This window comes from Cydia splendana, chromosome 9, assembly GCF_910591565.1.
Source record: "Cydia splendana chromosome 9, ilCydSple1.2, whole genome shotgun sequence".
Taxonomy (NCBI): domain Eukaryota; kingdom Metazoa; phylum Arthropoda; class Insecta; order Lepidoptera; family Tortricidae; genus Cydia; species Cydia splendana.
Window position 1 is genome coordinate 22,490,761 of NC_085968.1, and position 21,127 is coordinate 22,511,887.

Below are 21,127 nucleotides of genomic sequence, written 5' to 3' on the forward strand. Positions count from 1 at the left end.
GAACATTTTTGCTGACTGGACTGGGCTTATAAAAATAAATAATAATTTTAAAAAATACAATCTTGCCATCATTTTATCTTATCAAATGACATCATTTATTGAGAAATTTGCGAATTAATTTATCCAAATAACGGTTACAAATAAGAAGTCCCTATCACAGAGTTAAATGAATACTGGCAGGGTACATAATAATGTCGGTAATTAACGAAACATAAGACAAACTCTTTATTTCATTTACGCGAGCGGAGCCGCGGGCCCGCCTAGTTAATACATATAACTGTAGTACTTACTCACAGTGATGGGTTTCAAGTAATGCGACGAAATAACGCTAGATGGCGTTAACCTCAATTATACATAGTGCTGCAGACATTTTGCACTAGATGGCGCTGTTATGTTATTAATATGTTGAGTTACAATGTCGTTGAGTTTTCACTTCTGCCGGCACTCCCGGAGTGCAACCCGTGGTTTTTTCTTTAATTAAGTAATCATTCTTTTTTCACAATTTAACTGTTCTATACATAGAGACATAAGTAAGTATCACTTTTTGTAAAGTTATTAGAGAGTAAGTACTACTTTTGACGCGTAGGGCTCAGCCGCTACCTACTTTACTTACTATACTATTAAGTAAATAAATTCTCTTCCGATGGCTTTGCTCGTTTTATTTAGGTGGAAATAACCTACAGATCGGCCCTTTTACACGTTGAAAGTTTTGAAATTAACTGTCCATCTGCATATGTTAAATCTACAAGGAAAGATATAATTTGATGGTTACATCATACATAAATCTATAAATGTCAAACTTTTATGAACATTAATATTTAAATACACACGTACTTTTACATACTTAGGTACTTACCTACAAAATGTGATGTCTAAAGGTGGAGTGGAATTGCTAATGGCAGACTTATACCTAAATAACTATATAACACACTTGCCTAATGCGAAATTCTCTAAAGCAAAAGTACATTTTATTACATATGATGTGTGCAGGCAAATAGAAATACTTAATTAATTAATTAATTATATGATCCTACTGTCAGTAAAAATTGAAAGTATTATATTTGAAAGCTATATCTCAGAGACGTTCGAGTCACTATATTCAACAATCGTCACGGCATACTAATTGCCATGATATTGATACGGCAAGATTCGCCCGTTTTCGCTTACCTATTACAGCCGTGACCCGAAATCAAATTTTTTTGCTATTACTTTGATTGATTCTAAGATTTCTAAGCTACAAACGGCTACAAGTAACTAAGCGCCTTGGCGAGAAGATAAGTGCTAATTAATGCTCTAAACCTTATATGTAAAACTTAGTTTAGTTGTTCAATAAGTAGATGCTTCCCGGCACTTAACTGTCAATTTGCTATAAGTATTAGCCTATAGCTAAACTACAGTTAGTTTGGTACTAACCTATGTAATGTACCTACCTACTAAATGTACCTAGTGGTCCTTCGAGTCTATTGACCTAAATGACTAACATATCTAACAGGTATAGGATTTTGCATTTTTATTACACAATAAAATCCACAAGTCAATGTTAACTATTCGTTAAGTCAATGTTAACGGTGTATTTGTGCCGATATTGCAATATAAATTAACAAAATAATATATGTATGTACTTATCTATATATAAATGATTCATGTTCTTTATCGTATTATTCGCGCAATATTTGAATACCATTAATGATATATATACAGCGGTGTTAATTACGTTATAAGGAGTATTGTACGTGGACAATTGAACTTGGACGGTGTTTCCAGACACACGCTAAACCTAATCAAATTAAACTTACGACATGTAGTGTTTAAAATTATGTTCCATCCCCTATTAATGGTCAGTTCGTAACCTTATTCCCAAGACATAAGGTCCACGGTAAGTGAAGAGTTATTTCAATACGTACCAATTCCAATCAGGGGCACTCCATCAACCGTTACCTCGACTGCACTTTCGTAAAACTTTAGCCTGCTTAGCAAATATATCACGTGTCGATAGGGCGGGGCGTTTCATCATCGGTCTAGCGATTTTATTGTTTAACCGTTCTCGCAATGCGAGTAGCGCAGGCATTCCAATTGGCCTTTAATGCTGGGTCCACATATGCTGCACTGCAGATCCACATCTCTCCGCGGTTTGTGGTAAGTATACAAATACATAGCATTATGCACGTATTGGTGTCGGCAGGAGAGTTGAGGTGAATGATTACATATATACTAATCGCAAAAGCAGTATTGGATGAATGAATGAGTGAATAAGCGCACGATATTAAACTGAAAAAATAAAAAGCCTTGAAGACACTTTTTGAATACATCTTGCAATCGTCGGTTCAACTTGCTCTCGGTACGAAAAGATAATACTAATTAGGTATAAAAACTCCCTGTCATTTCATGATTTTGTTGTTGGGTACGTACGTGGCTCAACATAGGTAGCGCCCTTACATAGCGATGTCCCGCTTGCACACCAGCTCGGCCTGCTAGAATACCGCCATAGAGCTGTGTCCACATGAACGCCACGTGCTTGTGTTTGTACTTTGTATCAACCAGTTGTATCGACCATTAATGAACCCGTTAACGATCAAAACACTTTTATACGTCTATTACTAGAACCTAGTAAACCTAGAACCCCGCATAGAACTGACAAACCGTAGGTGCAATTTTTGTTTTAACGGAGGTACTTATAAATATCGCTCTTATGTTTTGAACTAATAACACGTAAACTTCGTGATATGTTATCTAGTAAAACGCAATACTTAACACTTTCAATATCAAGGCCCCCAATTTGTATACATACAAAGTGAACCCGCAGCGCAGCGAAAGTGTCAAAAGAAACCTCTAACTCATTATCACCTACATGTACCTACCTTTCAACTTTTTTCGATACTAGGTATTGTATGAAGTAGTGACATGTTATAGTTCAAGGAACAAATAAACCCAATTTAAATCATGGTACCTATTTTTACCCATTCTTTGATATCTATGTCGACACAAATCACCTCTATGAAGAACTCTGTGCGCTGGAGCGACACAAGCAAAGATACTTACCAGTTTCGATAAATGATCAACAAATGAAGCAGCCAGAATCCATCCATGGAGGACATAATTTGGACTCGGTCACGGTCTTTTGGCATGAGGAAACTGAGGAAATGACTAAGATTTAAGTAATGACCAATCTTCGTATACGTATATTAACATACACATAGTGACATAATCAATTCCGTCCGTAAATCGATTGAATAATTAATCGATGCAACACAAACGTATATATGTAGACCTAACTTGCTATCAGTACCTACACGCAAAACAAACTGACAACCGGGGCCATAATATATCTCTATCTCTCTAGAGTTAGACCAAGAAAAGTCTGCAACGATTTTGATAGCATACGCAGTGCTAGTGTTATTTATACGTCATAATTGCATAGACGTGTGACGTTTAAAATAACGAACTGCGTGTGCTATCAAAATCGTTGCAGACTTGTTTTGGTCTAACTCTACCTACGACCACGCGAGAAATTTAACGACCCCGGTCATCAGTTTGGTTTGTGTCTACTATAGTACCTACATTCTTCCAAAGGAATCTGTGACATGGGACAGAATGCCCTAAAAAGTAGGCATGCAGGCAAGTAGGGCGGCTCGTGCCGTGGGAGGCATTACGGCTGTCGATTGTTTCTACGAGGCACGAAAGAAATAAAGGCCATTCGGCTGTCGTGTATTGGTTACAGTAAATACCATTGTCCAATTGTAACAATTCGTAAACCTTATTCCAAAGACATAAAGTCCACGAAAGATCAATTAATAATGTTGCATTAGTAGGTAGGTACATTCACTGCAATACCAACCTGAACATCTGACACGCTTTAAAGGCAATACTAGAAGAGTCGTTTTTCAAGTTTTCAAGCTGTTCAAGAATTTTTTAACAGACTGATTTATACCTTATTCATGTGCCTCAGTATTTGCTGGTGATTGTTTCATTGTACTTTCCGAGGTAATCGTGTTTTCTGAAATACTCGTAATTGAGCGCCATTTCGCTGGCCCAATATTACAGGGCTCTATGTTACATTTTCAAGATAGTTGAGATTCGAAATTCTTTTATTGAACTGTGAACATTGTCATTATGACAATTTTCACAGTTCGATAAAAGTGAAACATAGAACCCTGTAATATTGGGCCAGCGATTTGCGTCGCACCGTCACTACCGTCAGACGAAAAATGTCCTATGTAGCTCAAACTTTATATGGACACATAAAAAAAAATGTATTTATGCATGTATGTTTTGTACGCGTTTCGAACAGTTTTATTTACGTGATGTGAAACTTTTGTTTTATTGTTTTGTGCCTTAAAACATACTGTGTCTAAAACAGAATAAATTCGATATCATTATCATTGCGTGGAGCTCCATCGCGAAAGCTTAAAGAAATTGCTATTTAAAACATATGTTTATGAAGCAGCCTCAGATAAATAGGGAGAGTCTGGGGTAGGTACACTAGGTACCTATTTACAATCGACGTAAAGGATACATTATTCGATGCTAAAATATTTAAAAATCATTTATTTACAAACAAGTATCTTTGACGTCGACTGTACTTATTGGCAAAAATGTTGTAGGTAGGTATAACGTATATCTCAAAACTAAGGTCCCTACCAAACTGTCCCTCATTATTTGCCATCAATAGGTAAGTATTTTATTCAATTTATTTCCGGAAAATGTTGGGTTCCAATGTACTCCGCTAACAATCTTCTACTGTATGGTTAGGGTTGCCAGATCGAAAGGCGCTATTATCGGGAAAACATATCAATTTATCGGGATTTTGGGACTTAAGTTAGGAAAATAAAACATTCAAATTAAAGTAATTGTATTAAAAACAACGATATTTTACATTATTAGCACTACGCTCGACGCGGGTCGCTCGCTCGCTCGACGACAGTTCGGAACTTGAAATTATTGTTTTATAACGTGGAGCTGTTTTTCGGGACAATTTTCACTATGTCGGGAATCGGGAACACATGCTAAAAATCGGGAGAATCCCGCCAAATCCCGACCATCTGGCAACCCTATGTATGGTAGGTAAGGTACAAAACCTGACATACAACTTGTAGGTACGAGAAAGGTTATCCAGTGCAGCATCACATAATGTACCTACCTTCATGTAACTTAACTGACATCATGTCTTGTCTTTATGACTTTATATCGACTTGGTACTTAAAGAATAATAGATCCACTAAATGATACAACTAAATTTATAGCCTACATATATTTTGGCATCAAATAAATTCTGTACTAAAAAAAGAGTAATAAACAAGACTTCTAATAACAACTGCAATATGTTAGTTAGTTAATAAACAAATTAAACTACTTAATTATAATGCATAAGTAAATAGTAAGTTTAAAATAAAGTCTTACAGTTATTCCAATGCCGTCCGTCGCTTCCCCGTTTCACTTCAACTTTCTACTTAAACAACACAACACAGTATTTTTATCAAAACCGTTTCACACGTATATTGAACGAGATCCTCGGGTGCATTCACAAGACGCAGCGTCGAGAGACTTGAGTGCGCGCGCGGTTTTCCGCGTCGGCGGTCCAACTGCGCTTGTGCGGAGAAACTCTAGAGAAAAGGCAGTGTGTTCCATTCGCTACAAAGCGGTGTTCGGTCACGCACTCAAGCGCACCCACTATAATCAGCCTTTTAACATCCGTAACAACTCAGAGAGAGCATCTTTATACTGGTTTGCTTGCTTTATTTAGATAGGTAAGCGATCAGAATAATGCTCAGCCCCCTCTGCAGTTACATCAATGCTCGTCACCGGTATACCACGGATTAACTTTAGCAATGTCGCCACTTCCGCTTTCCGCTTCGTAACGACGTAAACACTGACGCCAGTAGTTGCCAAATTGTGCCGGTTTAAACTAAATAGAAGCATCTAGAGATGCAAGTCTCTGAGGGTCCCTGTTCTGTGTACCTATTCATGTGTTACCGCAGACACAAGACAAACTCTACAAACTTCTGAAACTTCATAGAACAAAAGACATCAACGAGCCTCTAGACATTAGGCCTGCACTTCTATTTGGCGGGACTTACATTATAAATAAAAATAACAAGTTTGTTTATTTATTTAGTTCGCCTCGTAGAAAAGTATTGCATATGATTGTATACAATACAACAGTGTCATAATTAGCTTTTCATATCTTGTAATGTAACAACAAGTTTTATTATATTAAATATAATTGCATTGAAAGTTGCATTTTCGGTGCGACTCTACTTATGTGACATTTTTAGAGCCAAGTGTGAAATTCTTCGCAGATTATAGGTACAGTCACCATCAGATATATCGGAGCGTCCATGGTGCTCACAAATATCTGAACACGCTTCTATTGTCAAGGCGTTAGTGCGTGTTCAGATCTCCAGATATTTTTTAGCACCTTGGCCGCTCCGATATTTCTGACGGCGACTCTACCTACCTACAGCTGGCTGTAGTAAGTAACTAAAGTTACCTCATCCGGAATATTTTCGTTGTTTGTCTAACCTGGTTGAATAACGGCATTTACCTACAGTTTAAACATGAGTTAGGTAAGGACTGCAATATTTCTTGCACTGCTGAATAGGAAGCGTACCTATTTGGAGTTGAATAACGTTTACAGTTTTTACGGGTTAGTTATGTACTCAACGCTTGACTTCTTCACCCGTCAGTTTTAGTCCAAGTAGGTATTTGCCAAATTACCTAACGGAATAGTTTGGTATTTAATTGTTCCATTTATAATTTTTCGTCATACGTTGCATGTTCTGGCGTTCTTATCATTTTCTTATTAAGAGCGCGCTAACGCAAAATTGTAGTTTTAAATGAATTGTTACACTTTTTAATCAAAGCCAAATGCCATGAAAACAAACACGGAAACTAAATTATATTTGCAACTAGGACATGAACACAGAAATTCGAGAATCCCTAAATACTTAAATACTGGAATGTGGGATCGATATAGGTTCGAAATTGAAGACGAAATTATCGGAATTGGAACTTTTTAGTTTCATTTTATAAATAAATGATGAAAAATGACGAAAAAAAAAGCAACAAAATAAAAATGGCCTAATAGGCATAATGTTCAATACCTATTTAAAGCGCATTAAGCTACGCCTAGTATACGGCTACTACTTTGTAACATTGCAACATTTGCAGCCGACACCGCGGCGGACTCATCGGAGGCGGCACTAACAGTATGATCTCCATTTTTTATGATTTAATATAGGTGGCATACGAGTAGCCGTCGCCCCTGGATACCCGCGACACCATTAGGGACTGTAAGTGCGTTGCCGACCTTTAAGATGGGAGTACGCGCTTCTTTACGTCTTTACTCATCTCCACCAATGGAAAGGCAGCCTTAGAGACCGCCGTAAATTAAAGACTGTAAATCACCGTACGGAGTGCATTTATTCTTTTCTACTGGTATTTTATCTTCTATTATAATAGATCTCAAAGAATAATTCACTCAATAGAGTGATATTTATTATTTAAAGACGATGGATGCCTATACATAATCCCATAGGAGAGCCATACTTGATTTAGCACTTGGGTCAACTCTTTGTCAGGACATTTACCATATAAATTAGGCTAATAAAATGAGTAAGGTAGCCAAACAGAGCCAATTCGCAGACTTGCATGATTGCGCAACAACTTTCACCGCGCGGCCGCCAGGCGCTAACCACTCCGCAAATACAGTGTTACGTGCGCAGAGTTATTGGCTCGAGCTAACTGGCAGTTCAGTCGCATATGCCAGTGTGTAGTAGACACAGTAGACACTGTCTATATACTGTCTACTATACTAAACAAGTCCCCGTCACAAATATTTTTAATAGGTACACAATTTTATTCCCGACTGTACTTTCTCTCCTTTGCATGTCTATCAAGTATTTCTGGAGATCTTCCAAGTGAGCCTAATCTCAAATGTGTTTAATTGTTAATGTTGTCTCATCTAAGGACCTCTTTTGGCTCCCTTCCGGCTGTATCATCAGATCAGCTCCATAATGTTAGCATATATATTATTGCAAATATGTCATCGAAAATATGGAAGTATACCTTCCTACCAAATCTCTATCAGACGCCGCGGGAAGTGGAACGGACTGGACTGGTAAGATAAAACTCTCGTGGTGCGTTTGCATTCGGTGCATTCCCAGTGACAACGAATTGTTGAAAGCGTTCAGGAGTTTCACTGCGCAATGTTTACGACAAACGAGGTTATAAATGCCGATGTCGATGCTGGCATGCGATGTCGTGGTTTATCATTAAAAGAGACCGTTAAACAGTAAAGACTATTAAGGTACTCGACGATGGTGTGAATGATACGCTGCTGCTGATGGTTACATACATTATTTATTCCCCTTCGGCCACTTTGGAAACCAAAGGTTCTAAACTAGGAAAAATAATTATTTTTCTATTTTGGAAAGCTGGTTTCGAATGGAGAAAAATAATTCTGTTTTCTAAACAGGTTTACAATACAGATTATAGACTCCTGCCAAGCTTATGCAACTTTAAACTCGAGCCGCCTTGAGAGCTGCTCACAAAATCAAAACTCGCCAAGACAAATGCAATTTTGATTTGTCAAAATAAAGCTTCAAAATACAATGGAGTGAAATGCCTGTTTAGGGTTTCGTAGCCAAATGGCAAAAAACGGAACCCTTATGGATTCGTCATGTCTGTCTGTCTGTCTGTGCGTCCGTATGTCACAGCCACTTTTTTCCGAAACTATAAGAACTATACTGTTGAAACTTGGTAAGTAGATGTATTCTGTGAACCGCATTAAGATTTTTACACAAAAATAGAAAAAAAAACAATAAACTTCAAAAATGATATTGAGATTTCTAATATCATTGTTTCTAAACTGAATAGTTTGCGCGAGAGACACTTCCTTAGTGGTAAAATGTGTGTGTGTGTATCCCCCTGTAACTTCTAAAATAAGAGAATGATAAAACTAAAAAAAATATATGATGTACATTTGCATGCAACTTCCAACTTCCACTGAAAATTGGGTTGAACGAGAAGTAAGTAGTTTTTTTAATACGTCATAAATCGTAAACCGCAATTTTATTATGTTACTTGCTGCTACGGAACCCTTCATGGGCGAGTCCGACTCGCACTTGGCCGCTTTTTTACTTTTTATACACCTCGAGGCGGCTAGGGGTTAATTCCCTTTCGTTTGGATTGGTTTGGATAATGCGCACATGGTGTTTTATATAATTTCGTAGGGTACATATTTAGCTGGACGTACCTATAGGTTAGAGTCGCGATTAGATATATCAGAGCCCCTCACAATGCGTGTTCAGATATTTTTGAGCACTGTACTGTACTGTACATCTGATAGCTACTGCAATGTACGCCTGGATCTGGATGTAAAAAGAATCAGTAAAAAGGATAAATTAGAGCAAAAGGACCAGGAACGCACTGCAGGAGGGAGTCGTTTAAAAACCTTCCAAAATTTAAATCGCAGGGCAAATTAAAAAAGTGACTGAGGGATATTGACAATCTTTATTATCTACTTGTCTCTGTTATTATCATTAAACGGTTTATAGCAAATTTCGCTTTTTGCTTGTCATTGTTTAATGTTCCAGTCAAAAGGTTAGTGTATTATTAGGTTTGCTGAAGTTACATAACTACATTGTTAGCCACTTTAGTGTACATAGATACAGTCGATACAGTGCTGAAATGCATAACAAATGTTTAAACTTTACATAAAGGTATAGCTAGCTGTATATAGAAGCTGCGGGTCTAAGAACAGAAAGTAAAAGGATACGTCTGAAAGAAATGACGTCAACCGGATTTCGGACTGCAGGTCAACGTAACGAACGAGTCCATTCAACACCATTTTACAATCTCTGGATAACGGAACATGTAATAGGTTTACCTATGCAATGTACTAAGTAGGTGTTAAATAAGTGTTACTCTAGTACTTATACGATACGTTAGTGTTATAATAGTACTTATACGTTACCTTCAGCTATGTCCTAAAGTACGGTGCCGGTGACGGGTGACCGGTGTAATACTGAGGGAGGAAAACGTATTTGAAAATATAATTATATTATACGTAGTATTGCTTATACCTACTCCACACCCCACCATTTTATTTTAAGGCCGCAGTGAACACGTACTTTCCTACAAAAAAAATGTATTTTAATTGCCAATCATTGGATAGTTTACCCAGTGTAGCGACGTATAGTTCGTTTTTTTTAGCATTAGAAAGAACTCCATAGAAGCAAGCGTGCAGTTTTTATCAGGCTCTTTAATTGTTAATAATTACTTAATTATCTAATGTAGCATGGTCAATACATATAATTTACTTCAAATTATTACTGCTAAAAGTGCCGGATTTGGAACCACAAGCTTACTTCTGCGAAGTTCTTTCTAATGCTAAAAAAAACGGACTATAGCGAGTAGCGAATCATATCACTAGTGACATCTATTATTTTCCGACTTTGTTGCTATGTATAGCGACATCTTTCAGCGAATCTGTTAACTAAGCGACAACTAAACTGTTAGTAGAAAATTTAACAAGTTTCTAAATCAGGTCAATAGATGGCGTGAAGTACCAGAATCAAGAGAAATGTTTTCTAAAAATAACGCCAGAGTTCGTTTTAGCGCTATAATTAGAAGACATATGACAAAAAAGATGGCAGCGATTGCCGACCGCTGTCCTTCGGATATATTGCAAAAATGGCGCATTATGTGATATTTTCACAAGATTTTATAATTATAAGTGAAAATTTGTGCAGTGCTACATTGTGATGGTGTGTTGTTTTACATGAATGACAGTGTTAAACGTGTGTAAACAGGACTGCGACTCTCATCTGGATATTGGATTACACATAAAATCAAGGTATTTATCGAATTTACGCTCTATTTATCTATTATTGTATGATAACGTCTTCACAAATTCATCTTTTATATTTGTCCAATACATACGAATGGATAGTGATTGAATATTACATAAGAATGTCTAAATTCCAGGACTTGGTAACTTTCTTGCTAGTGATTTTCATGAGGTGGCCTTCTTTTTGGTGTCATATGTTTATTAATAAGTGTAAAGTTCTGGGAAGTAGAGTCCGTGTTTAATTCTCTCGTCGTGTTTATTGGAATTCGTGGGGCTCCGTTTCTTATTTATTGGGTGGATGCATGACATCAGCTCAACGTGGTGCTGTAAACAGTTGCATGAATCATTTACGATTCAATATCATATTCCAACCTTTCAATTTACTTGAATTTAAACTGTTTCTATTATGAAACAAATTGGAAAGTGCTCTACTTGTTATACGCAAATTCAAACATTAAGTTCTATGTCTATGATAAATTGATGATAATGATGATAATATAAATCAAAAAAACATATTACTCTTTATTTATTTACAATTCTTATCATATTGTTTATAGATATTATGTGTTAATAGATTAGATAGTGATGTAAACATTGATTATAATGTTGTTCTGATAACAACTTACAAGATTCATTTATCTGTTTGCCGATCAGACATTGAACTTTCAAGAATATCTAGTAATAAGCAGATTGGGAGTCATGATCAGGGATGGAATCTCCTGCATAGATAAATATTCTGTATAGAAAATTAATGTAAATATTTAAAGTAACTATCTTTGAATGTGTTTTTTAAGTTGAGTTTATAAATTAATTAAGAATTGCATACTTACTCAAAATGGTTGAAACCAATTGTATTAGGATCCTACACTATATTGCAATGAATTATTCTTATTTATTTTTATACTACTTTGTTAAAAAACATTTACCTCAAATAGAACCTAACCTAGAACTTCAAATTATACAATAGTTAGATAAAGTTTGGTTATCCTGAGACCTAGACTTTGTTTTTCTCTAATAATTAAGTATTCTAATTCTAAAATGAAACGATGTATACTAAAAAACTAATAACATGGAATATAAGAGCCACTTAAGAGGTGATGACAGAGATGTGCGAGAATGTGTACCAAAGGATGTGTTTGTTAAGAACCAATAGATTTAAATAAAGTGATCCCTCGCTACACATCCTTGCACATCTCTGGTAGAAATGCAGCCTAACGGAAACCATGTAAGGTCAATATGGATATGTGGGGCTGCGGGACAAGTGTGCCTGGCTTTTACATTGTGACCTGGTTACACTTCCATTAGTGTTTGTCTTACTCTTTGATTTGCTACTTACTATCAGCATTTTAGTGGCAAATGTATGAGCTCTAATCTAATACTGAATTTCATCTAAATTGCTCGAGTGGCTTGAACTTGAAGAGCTGACAGTTAAACTAAATTAATTTTGCATTCAATTTACTGCATTTTATCCTCATTTACTGGATTATTAACTTATTGTTTTGAATGTGACATTATTTTTGAGGAAAATGGTTACTTAATAATGTCTCACTGAACAAAAATGTACTATGAATTTAATAGGAAACAACTAATTATAACAATCATGTCTAGATAATAATAATAATCAAGCAAAATTTCAAAATTTTCAAACAAAATTGAACCTAAAATATATTATTCTTCATAGTGCAAACTTGCAAAGGCTTAAGTGGTATGAAATGTGTACAGTCGAGGACATAAATATGTATACATTTTTTCACCTTATTTCAATGGGTTAAGGTGAAGAAATGTGTACATATTTATGTCCTCGACTGTACTGCAAATGTGCTCCGTTGGAATTATAAATTCAATTTCGGTTAATGAGGTGTCAAGCAATACATTATTCTAACCGTAAAATAACATTGCCTCAAAAGAAAACAAAATTCAACAACAGTTACAATGTAAATAAACGTAGCAACAGGCGGTCATTTTGTATTTAGTGACAATCCATTACTCCCTTGGGTGTAATTTTTATATAATCAATCAATCAATCAAATCAATCAAAGCATTTATTTTCAGGCTACTAAGGCCCATAGATACATACCTTACAAACTAACATATATATACAATAATAAAAAACTTAAATACTAAAAAATCATTTTCGTACTACTATCTGTTTTTACACCAGTGTGGAAATATGAACATTTTACAAACAATAATATAGTTTTTAGGGTTCCGTACCCAAAGGGTAAAACGGGACCCTATTACTAAGACTTCGCTGTCCGTCCGTCCGTCCGTCTGTCACCAGGCTGTATCTCACGAACCGTGATAGCTAGACAGTTGAAATTTTCACAGATGATGTATTTCCGTTGCCGCTATAACAACAAATACTAAAAACATAATAAAATAAAGATTTAAATGGGGCTCCCATACAACAAACGTGATTTTTGACCAAAGTTAAGCAACGTCGGGAGTGGTCAGTACTTGGATGGGTGACCGTTTTTTTTTGCTTTTTTTTTTGTTTTTTTTATATGGTACGGAACCCTTCGTGCGCGAGTCCGACTCGCACTTGCCCGATTTTTTTTTATTCTTCATTTGGGTGGTTGGTGGATCAGTTACTGGGTAATTCTATAATAGTACATTTCGATGCTAGTGCGGAAGGTATGTCATTACTTCACGAGTACCGAGATATCTTGCCACGAGCCGCAGGCGAGTGGCAAGACTCGGGACGAGTGAAGAATGACATTTCCGCACGTGTATCGAACGACGTTTTTTAATACAGTTGCGAAAAAATAAGTAAAACATTGTTAATCGTACACTAAACAAAAGTGGTAACAGTGACAGCTCGCTTAGACGTCGTCTTTAAGTATATTATATCTATGGGCGTTTGGCAGCTATTCCGTTCCATTCAGACAACTTATTAAGAACGGAATTTTCAATATTAAATATTAAAAAATAAACGTGTTATAATGATGAAGAGGTAAGTATTAAAATATGAAATATGTATATTTTTCACATTCTTACATTAACAGTAGGTTTTTATGCTGATTACGACGTTTAAAGGAAACTAATATTAACACTCATCAATAAGTAGTCGTGAATTGGAACAAGTATAAATAAAAAAAAATTGGAAATGTAAAAAGCACTAGTTCGAGATAACCAACTTTCCGCACGCTAAACAGCTACGTAAAGTAGCACTTTTTGAGCAACTGTATTAAAAACTATATTGTTACAGTATTGGAATTAATCAATGAATGAATGTGGTAATTTTAAGCCCTTCACATTTTCCATTTTTTCCAATAACGTTAAAATATAAAAGACCTGAAAAAAGATAATTGGGTGTTTGAATAATCGAGGCTCTACTGTGTACAGATGTAGTGCATAATTATTTTCCATCGTATTTTCACAGAAACGTACGAACGTGTTTTGCTATTTCAGTCAGTCTCGATACAAAAAGTACTAAAGTTGACTGAAGTAGCATGACAAATACGAACGTTTCCGAGAAAATACAAAGGAAAACAATTATGTGCAACTACCAGTGGGGAGACACTCCTGACTTCGGGTAAACTCGGCTCCGTTCGGCTCAGCATTGCTCCGAGCAATTACTAGGGTTGGCACCACTTGAAGTCCTTCTTGAAGCAGAGCCTCTACCATCAGTTTTAACATTGACATATACGCTCACGTCTACGTAACTTACTTTCTATCTCGCTCGTACTCGCATATGCGAGCAATAGTGCAAGCGAGATGTACAGAAAGTAAATTACGTAGACTTGAGCGTTATGTCAATGTTAAAACTGATGGTAGAGGCTCTGCTTGTATAGTTGTACAAAGGATCTGAGGTTGATAAACTCTTTGCAATTTATCATGTACGAGGGGCGTTCAATATATAATGAGAATGAGATGCAAACTCTTTAAATATTAGGAAAGTAAATACTGGCCAGTAAAGCTAATCTACCTAGCTGATTGCCATGAAAAAAAAACTAACTGTTTATTGTTTAAAATAACGGCGATTTCTTTGCGATGCTATTGAGTACGTTAGCGAAAATGGAGAAAATTGAACTGCGCGCCGTTATCAAATACTTGTTTGTATATAATACGTTATCAAAAATTTTTTTCTACGGACCAAGTCAATTTAGATTTACGGGACACTTTAAGGTCTAATGCTCCTCCGTATTCGACAGTCGCACGTTGGTGCGCCGAATTTAGACGTGGAAGTACATCGACCATGGATGACCCCCGCTCCGGACGCCCTACTACAGCAGTAACTGAGGAAATTGTGAAAAAAGTCGAAAACTTAGTTTTGGCGGATCGTCTTGTCACGGTTCGTTTTATTGCTGAAAATGTAAAGATTTTAACGGGGAGCGTGCATAATATTTTACATGAACGCTTGGGTATGAAAAAGGTATCAGCGCGTTGGGTACCCAGAATGCTTACTGACACGCAAAAACAAACTAGAATCGAGATTTGTCAAGAAGCTTTGGACCTGATACAGCAAGACCGGGAACTTTTTTTGGCGCGATTTATAACAATGGACGAAACATGGCTCCATCATTACGACCCTGAAACAAAACTGCAGTCTATGACTTGGAAAAGGCCATCATCTCCAACTCCGAAGAAATTCAAGGTGGGCCCATCTGCCGGTAAGGTCATGGGCTGTGTTTTTGGGATGGTAAAGGGGTCGTAATGATTGAGTATCTCGTGCATGGAGCCACTATTACGGGCACTTTATATGCCAAACAAATAGCAACATTGCGCAATGAGATCCGTGAAAAACGGCGAGGTAAACTCTCGAAAATTGTGTTGTTCCATCAGGACAATGCACCGGCACACAAGTCCGCCGTTGCAATGGCTGCAATACGTGATGCTGGGTTCGATATCCTTAAGCATCCTCCGTATTCACCAGACCTCGCCCCTAGTGACTTATTCTACCTATTTCCGAGATTGAAGGAATACCTAAGAGGCAAGAAATTTGAAGACGACGACACGGTAGTCGCTGCAGTACAAGATTTTTAAAGCAATCAAGATAAAACTTTTTTTAGAAATGGAATTTTAAGTTTAGAAAAAAGATATACTAAGTGTATGATGTTAAAAGGTGACTATGTCGAAAAATAAAATAACATTTTATAAAAGTTATATATAACATACTCATTCTCACTTTTTATTGAACGCCCCTCGTATGTTGGTGTCTTTTAAATATGTACCTATCTAAATATTTAACTCTGATCGTAAGCCAAGTGTTAGTAAATAATATCATCCATTGTTTCCAACCTATTAACATTGAATAAGAATACAATATATGTATTGTAATAATATGCCTACTACGTGCTGGTAACAATTCTGTTATTTGTGTTTCTGGCTGGCATCCAATACACGAAATATGGGATTTAAATTAATCAGTGAGCCCATGAAAGTAACAAGTGAGTTACTTTCGTGCAACATCTATTCTATTCCTGGTTAGCGGTTATTTTATTAGGGGCTAATCTTAAAATATAAAATTTTGTGAAGACACGAGTATCACAACAACCATTTGCAAATGCAATATTTACCGATGTCTATTGGCTATGTGGCCTATGTGCGAAGTTGGTAGAGGGGGATATACAAGCCATTACAGGCCAGGCCACACCGGATGCGTGTGCGTAGACGTGCACGTGCACGTACGCGTCCCGCTGCGTTGTAGAATACGAATTTCCATAAGAGATGACACACCGCTTGCGTGACGTGTGCGTGACGTGCGCGTACGCGTGACTTGCACGCAACGCAGCTCCGACGAGACAAACCGGCTGCGTACTGCGTGCACGCCTGCACGCAGCAGAGCGGCAACGTCGCTTTGTTGCGTGCAGTGATGACGTTGTGTTAAACGGTGTTCCCTATGAGAGGGCGAACCGAGTAGGTTCGGACACACACAGCTCGGTGCTGCATAGGTGCTGTGCGTGTACACGCGCAGCTCGCTTGTATTTATTTACAACTCGGCCGGTGCACGTGCTGGTTCTTAATATGGATTCAGTGATAAAGGAGAACCTAATTAATATCGGTCGTCAATATGAATGTAAAACACTGATTTAAACTTTCACGATTATTAAACATTATCAAACTGCACAACGGGACTTAATCGCGTATTTAAGTTTTAAGATTTACCTCCGACGTTTCGAGGACGGCGTTGTCCCCGTGGTCTCGGAGCAGACTGGCTCAAGTTGACATCAACATCTTCTAGCCGCGCGAGTTTTTCGAACTACCCGCACTTGGTCTTGTTTATCAGTTTGAACGTTTTGCGCACTAGGGATGTCACTCTGTCGACACACAACACTAACGATATTCGATTTATCGACTGTCGATATTCGTTTCCGCTTACATTTACTAATGACTGGATTCCATGTGGATGAGATCTTAAAACCCTCGTCCCGATTAAAATTGCAATGTTTTTTGATTTCAATGGCTTCCCGCACTTTTCTACTGTAGAAATGGCGATCCGTGGAGAGGATTTTAGGGTTATGCAGCTCAATCCAGTGGTTTGGTCCTGACTCCAGCAAATGCTCAGCCACCGCAGACTTGTTGACCTGACGATTTTTGACAGCTGCGATATGTTCCTTAACTCTTTCTGCTATGGTGCGCTTAGTTTCTCCGATATAGGAACTACCACAACTGCAATCTATTTTATAAACGCCAGGTGACTGGAACGGAATAACGTCCTTCGGTGACCTTAGGCTCCCTGCTACTTTGGATAAAGGTGTGTACACCGTCTTTATAGAGTACTTCCCAAGTACTGTGCCAACTTTATCCGTTACCCCTTTTACATACGGCAAAAATGCCGGCTGTCTGGAGACATCAGGACGTTTCCGCGTTGCCTTTCGTCTGGGTTGCCACTTTTTTACCTTGTACCCGTTCCTCCTTAGTACCTCCTGAATCCTAACTGATAAACAAGACCAAGTGCGGGTAGTTCGAAAAACTCGCGCGGCTAGAAGATGTTGATGTCAACTTGAGCCAGTCTGCTCCGAGACCACGGGGACAACGCCGTCCTCGAAACGTCGGAGGTAAATCTTAAAACTTAAATACGCGATTAAGTCCCGTTGTGCAGTTTGATAATGTTTAATAATCGTGAAAGTTTAAATCAGTGTTTTGCAAACCGGTACGGGCCGGAATTAGCAAATAAAATAAAACGTCTGGGATATTTGCGTAGGAAACGAGTGCGAATAATAACGTCGTTGTTATTTTTAATTAAGTGTCGCGATTCGGACTTACTACCTACGTGTGTTAGGATAAAACCGCGTAGGGACATACCGTTTTCTGCAAATATTCTAAGGGCTGCTAGCATCCGTCTTTTAAAACTGCTAATAAGAAACAACTATTCAGACTTGAACAAAGTGCAGTGTGAGTTGTACGAGGTGCATTGTATGTGTAGTGCAGTGTTGTCACGTGATGATTTTGATTTACTCGATCGGATAACCTTTGAACAAGCGGATCGTATTTCTAAGTCTAGTAGTGATGTGCATGATAAGAAATATGACAGACTGCTTTATCGATATGGGAGAAACGTGAGTACAAGTGATCATCATGGGGACAAAACTACCACCACAGTTGTGAATTTATCGAGTGCTACACTGGATAATGCAACTGTTAGCGTACTGGAAAAAGGCTTAAATTTTGCAATGACGCCTAAGAGGGTTCCGTATGAGACTGTGATCTGTGGTGTTGAGGAGGCTATAGCGCGTAACAAGGTGCCGTCGTGCGACGCGGAAGAGTTAAGACAGGATGTTGCCGTTATTCTAAGGAAAGCCAAACTTCCAAAGAGTAATATCACTGCGGAGGAGCGATCAGCCCTTAGGGATCTAAAGGAAAATGAGGACATCCTGGTTCTTAAGGCTGACAAGGGAAACGCCACTGTAGTGATGGACTCAACGGATTATGACAGCAAAATACGGCACTTACTGGATGACAGTCTCGTATACAAGCCTGTTTCGTACAACCCTACGGCTAGGGTCTCTCGTCGCATTAGGGCTGTCATCAAAGACAACAGGGAGTTGTTCGAAGAAGACGTGTTCGATCGGTTGTACAAACCCAAGATCGTACTGCCACCTAAACTGTACGGATTGCCAAAAGTACATAAAAGGAATGTGCCTTTGCGGCCTATCGTGAGTCAAATCTCTTCTCCCACTTACGATCTTGCAAAGCATGTTGCGTCGGTGTTGCAGCCGCTTGTGGGTAGTACGTCGTCTTTTGTGAAGGACTCTCGTCACTTTATAGATATTCTCAAGGGAATAACGCTGGAACCAGATGAGGTAATGGTGAGCTTTGACGTTGAGTCGCTCTTCACCAATGTTCCCGTTAAAGAATGTCTAGAAGTAGTCAGAAGGAAACTGAGCGATGAGGGTATATCGGAGTCAGTAATGGTGTTGCTGAGGAACTGCTTGGAAGGAAGCTACTTTTTGTATTGTGGAAAGCATTACCTCCAGATTGATGGGGTAGCCATGGGTAGCCCTGTAGCACCGGTTTTGGCAAATATCTGGATGGAGCATATCGAAGCCAGTATAAACTTGCAGCCTTGGGCGGTGAAGTTGTGGAAGCGCTATGTGGATGATGTTTTCTGTATTATGAAGGGTGGGAAGCAGGAGGTGGAGCAACTACTCCGATATCTAAATTCAATTCATCCGAAGACGAAGTTCACGTATGAATTGGAATCACAGCGCAGTTTGCCGTTTTTGGACGTGAAAGTGATTGGTCGAGTGGATGGAACCCTAACTCATACTGTTTATAGGAAACCTACACACACTGACAGGTATTTGAACGCCCTTTCTCACCACCATCCTCGTCACTTACAATCGGTGGTTACCTCGCTAGTAAACAGAGCACATGATCTGTGTGACCCTGAATATTTAGAGAGTGAGATGTCGCATATTCAGGAGGTACTAAGGAGGAACGGGTACAAGGTAAAAGTGGCAACCCAGACGAAAGGCAACGCGGAAACGTCCTGATGTCTCCAGACAGCCGGCATTTTTGCCGTATGTAAAAGGGGTAACGGATAAAGTTGGCACAGTACTTGGGAAGTACTCTATAAAGACGGTGTACACACCTTTATCCAAAGTAGCAGGGAGCCTAAGGTCACCGAAGGACGTTATTCCGTTCCAGTCACCTGGCGTTTATAAAATAGATTGCAGTTGTGGTAGTTCCTATATCGGAGAAACTAAGCGCACCATAGCAGAAAGAGTTAAGGAACATATCGCAGCTGTCAAAAATCGTCAGGTCAACAAGTCTGCGGTGGCTGAGCATTTGCTGGAGTCAGGACCAAACCACTGGATTGAGCTGCATAACCCTAAAATCCTCTCCACGGATCGCCATTTCTACAGTAGAAAAGTGCGGGAAGCCATTGAAATCAAAAAACATTGCATTTTAATCGGGACGAGGGTTTTAAGATCTCATCCACATGGAATCCAGTCATTAGTAAATGTAAGCGGAAACGAATATCGACAGTCGATAAATCGAATATCGTTAGTGTTGTGTGTCGACAGAGTGACATCCCTAGTGCGCAAAACGTTCAAACTGATAAACAAGACCAAGTGCGGGTAGTTCGAAAAACTCGCGCGGCTAGAAGATGTTGATGTCAACTTGAGCCAGTCTGCTCCGAGACCACGGGGACAACGCCGTCCTCGAAACGTCGGAGGTAAATCTTAAAACTTAAATACGCGATTAAGTCCCGTTGTGCAGTTTGATAATATGAATGTATATTACAACATTTAGCACAAAGGTTACAAAAAACAAGTCATATAAAAATTTACTGTGGCCTATGGGAATGTTAGGTACTAACGGTACTTACTATTGGAAAACGAGGTTGGTATTCGATGATTATTAGATACGACATTAGTAGGTACGATGCAAGGGCATTAATGCACTGCCTTCTAAGTTTGGGCTTGTTACTTCTGTTTTGACCAGGGACCGGAACCGGTTACCTTAACCGGGGTTTTTAATAGGGTTATTTTAAAAGTGGTTATAAAAACCCCTACCATAACGGTAACCGTCTGATAAGGTAACACTTTGATTCGGTAACCGTATCAGATCGAGTTAACCTCGGTTACCGGTAACCGAAATAAAAACCCAGTCGATTCAGTTACCTCATAATAAGGTTTTGAACCAGTTCAAACGATTGTAATCTTTACGCACACTTAAATTGAACTTATTATTGAATAACCGTGGTTGGCATGGGCGGTCTATTAAGTCTCCAGCACAAACATGTTTTTTTGTCGGTAACTTCGCTTATTGTCAATTCAAACAATATTGTACTTTGAGTCCTTAAGCTAAAATTGAAAACATTATTGA

General features: G+C 38.3%; 2 protein-coding genes and 1 long non-coding RNA gene across 6 annotated transcripts in view; 1 reads left to right on the forward strand and 2 right to left on the reverse strand.

Annotated features, from left to right (window-relative positions):
* The window catches only part of LOC134793815 (uncharacterized), a 54,595-nt gene extending 49,001 nt beyond the window's left edge, over nt 1–5,594 (reverse strand). The window contains exon 1 of the mRNA XM_063765503.1: nt 5,398–5,594. The gene's annotated coding sequence lies outside the window, so the exon portion shown is untranslated. The remainder of the gene's footprint in view (nt 1–5,397) is intronic.
* Nucleotides 1–21,127, reverse strand: part of LOC134793857 (uncharacterized) — a 226,440-nt gene that overhangs the window by 149,348 nt on the left and 55,965 nt on the right. The gene's annotated exons all lie outside the window — the stretch shown is intronic.
* The window catches only part of LOC134793812 (mediator of DNA damage checkpoint protein 1), a 63,612-nt gene continuing 53,094 nt past the window's right edge, over nt 10,610–21,127 (forward strand). For 2 of the 4 annotated variants that reach the window (XM_063765493.1, XM_063765496.1), the window contains exon 1: nt 10,610–10,855. The gene's annotated coding sequence lies outside the window, so the exon portion shown is untranslated. The remainder of the gene's footprint in view (nt 10,856–21,127) is intronic. The other 2 variants (XM_063765494.1, XM_063765495.1) reach the window with 1 other exon arrangement.